We start from the raw sequence: 3,832 nt of genomic DNA on the forward strand, positions 1-3,832 counted from the left end.
AAGTTCCCCTGGCAGCGTTTCTCAATTATCACACGTGTGTGGGTTGTATCACCGTGCAGTGATTAGAATATTGTGTAAACTAGACACATAGTGATTAACTAATTAAGTGATTAGCTCTGGGTTGTTATTATATTGTTGTTGTTACTTAACTACTGCGGCAAGTACATTTGTCAGCGTAGTGTTAATACAAATTCCAAAGTGTATTGTGTTTTGTTGTGTTTTCTAATGAACTAAACGTGCTACATATATATAATATTTTCGATCTTATCTCTGATTATACCTAGAGCCGAGCCACTCGGGTATTAGACTGCCCGATACAGAGAGATCAAATAGATATACAGTTAGGAGAGATATTTGGATAATCGTGTTTTATTCAGTTACGGGTATTATAGGATCCCCGTGACAGTTTGTAATAATTAATGTCCCACAGAAGTAGCCTATTTCTTGTGTTATAAACGGTACCATTAACAAAACGTTTTATATTGCAGGCCAGAAGTAACGATATCTGGAAGAGGACACAACCTCTAGAGAAGGGTCACTGTCTCGGGGAGGTGGGTATAAGTCATAGCTTTAATTTTATTTATATACAGTTGGACAAACCGTTTATTTTTGTTGAGTGGATCTTTGAGACCTATATTATTATTGTTATATAATATCGACTGCCGTAAATTAAGTTAAAGCGACATATCCCAATTTTTAAAAATGCACGTTCGTCTAAGAAATAATTGTTAATGAGACAAGCTCTAGTTATTTTTGATGGTATTTCCCTGTTTAAACATCACAGACTTTAGCTTCTCTCTGTTATAAACATATCCAAATATGTGTTGCAGGTTTGTAGATTAACAAAACTTAGTGTCCATTTTTACAGGCTGAAACTAGGTTCTGCGACTTTAAAAACAAATAAACTAAATATATATATATATATATATATATATATATATATATATATATATATATATATATATAATACAGGCAATATCACCAACACAGTACTACAAGCTGAAATCACAAACTAATATAACACAGGCAATATCACCAACACAGTACTACAAGCTGAAATCACAAACGGATACAGTATTTTGTGAATGGGGAGGGTGTGGACATGAAGAGGGATGGATATGCTGAAAGGACGACTGGTGTAAATATAAACACGGGTCAATGTTGGGAGATTTCGGTTTCACCACGGTAGGGGTGGAGGAGCGGACGCAGGGATAAGCGGGGACTCTCCCCAAAACCGCACATTTTGTAACACGTGTCTCTCTTCAATATACGCATTCAGTTTGTTGGAAATATTATTCTACCTTCAATGCAGACAGGCTTGTATTGTGAACTACATCCCTTGATACCGAACATCACGGTGCCATTTCTAAGTCGTTCAGCCCACACACAGCCACTTCTACCCGTATCGGGTACATTGATACTCCCACCACCTGTTTAAATATACAAATATCGTACAGAGACATAAACTAAATTTATAACAATGAATGAATGAATGAATTAATGAATGAATGAATGGTTAATGACACCCCAGCACAAAAATAAACATCGGCTATTGGGCGTCAGAAAAGGTAAGTATATGGAAATGTTATTAAATTTATAACAGTAAAATAAAAGAGTGTGTACTTTTCAGTAATGCCATAATATTGTTGATTGCAAAACCTTTGTAATAATGAGCTTAGACATTATAAATCAGAATTTTTAAGCGGTCTTGCTAAGTGATCATTTTCTCCCATTTGAAGTTGATCGCTACACATTCACGGTACTAGTTTCTTGTTTTGGTGTGTTTTGTTGTTTAACGACACCACTAAAGCACACTAAGTTCTTAATCATTGGCTATTGGATGTCAAACATTTGGTAATTGTGATACAGACTCTTAGAGAGAGGAAACCCGCTGTATTTTCCCATTAGTATCAAGGATATTTTATAGGCACCATCCCACAGATAGGATAGCACATACCACGTTCAGAGTGAGTGTACCACTGGCGTAGGATGCGGGGTGTGTGTCAAGGGGGCATATATATATATATATATATATATATATATATATATATATATATATATATATCTGTGTGTGTGTGTGTGTGTATGTGTGTGTGTGTGTGTGTGTGTGTGTGTGTACGCGCCCCACGCACACACAAGTTTTGGCACCTTCCTACGCCCGTGGTGTACCGTAACTAAGCTTCAAATTCCAGAGTAAGACATATTGTGGCAAAATAAAAGTGTTCTCAGCAAGTATACTAGTAACGATGGCAGAGACGTATGTTTTGTTTTTAAGGTGTCTCCGAGTGTGTGTGTGTGTGTGTGTGTGTGTGTGTATGTGTGTGTGTGTGTGCGTGCGTGTGCGTGTGTGTGTATGTGTGTGTGTGTCTGTCTGTCGGTCTGTTTGGTTGTATCTATGGTAGTATTATATACCTGCATATGTGATGACACACACTATTAAAAAAAGCTGCTGGTACGATAGTTCCGTTTCGATCATATTAAAGCACTTTTGGGCCTGCACGTCAATAAATCAAACGGCTGATTTGTTCCATAACCAGATCGAAATCATCAAGTTCGCTCATTGTCACTGAGGTCGAGAGTCCGGTAATGGGGTGCAATAGTGTTTTTCGTTTGTATAAAGCAATACAGTATTGTTATAACAATAAAGCCACAGAACGTTTTGGATGTATAATAGTCTTTTTGGGGGAATTATGACCATGACCATGTATGGAATATTTACATTTGTTCTGTAGAATATAAAATGAACTGTGAGTAACAGTTTATTATATATCATTAATGTGATGACGTAGTCAGTCATGGTTATCAGCTCTACGTTTATACTTAATACGAGAGAAGAAGAAGAAGTTGAATGAAGCAGAACGCACAAACAGAACTAGTTCGCAATACACGAATCCAAAGTGACCATTGCGCTATAATTTACTAAGTATGTTCCAAATATAAACCTGTAAAACAAATGGAATTTAACAGTACGTTCAACCCAGCCAATGTATCGATAGCGACTCAAATCAACCCAGTGTGGTTTTTTGTTCTCGTTGTGGCAGTGTATTGTATCTTCGATTTTGATAAGAGAACAGCTTTGGTTGGCTGCTATCCAGTCACCTGTATTCGTATCATCAACATAATATTCACAATCATAGCCTGAAAAAAATAATCATTTTTTTTATTTTAACTTATTTCCGTGCTTATATCCAATTAAGGTTCAAGCACGCTGTCCTGGGAACACACCTCAGCTATTTGGGCTGTCTTTCCAGGACAGTAGTTTAGTTGTTAATTATTAGTCGTTAGTGAGAGAGAAGAGGGTGTAGTGGCCATGCACCTACCCATTAAGTCGTTTAAAACGCTCTGTATTGGAGCTGGTACCGGGTTGCGAACCCTGTACCTACCAGCCTGTAGTACGATGGCTTAACCACTGCGCCACCGAGGCCGGTAATTGTTTTATGTATTGGTGTATTAGACAGGGGAAGACAAGTGATGTGGTTTTGTTATTGTTGTTGTTGTTATTTTGAGGCCAGTTTCTACTGTTTATGTCTATTTTTTAATACGCCATCTATTTTTTTTTCTTCTGAGCACTAGGCTATCAGTAACGAAGATCATTATCAAAATCAGCCCCACCCTAGCATGGCGGTCTCGTCGACCCATATCTTCCACCACCACCACACTCTTCATTGGGAATACAGTTTTACCGAGACAAGCCATTGCATATTTTATGAAATGTATTTTGGTTAGTAATACATTTTTGGATGATCGGTAATGTAAAAAAGGTGAGAATAAACGGTCGACCAAGCGGATAATCTCCAATGTAATAACTGAATGTGTCGTGTAGCTGATAAGA

Source organism: Gigantopelta aegis, chromosome 11 (assembly GCF_016097555.1).
Source record: "Gigantopelta aegis isolate Gae_Host chromosome 11, Gae_host_genome, whole genome shotgun sequence".
Lineage (NCBI taxonomy): Eukaryota > Metazoa > Mollusca > Gastropoda > Neomphalida > Peltospiridae > Gigantopelta > Gigantopelta aegis.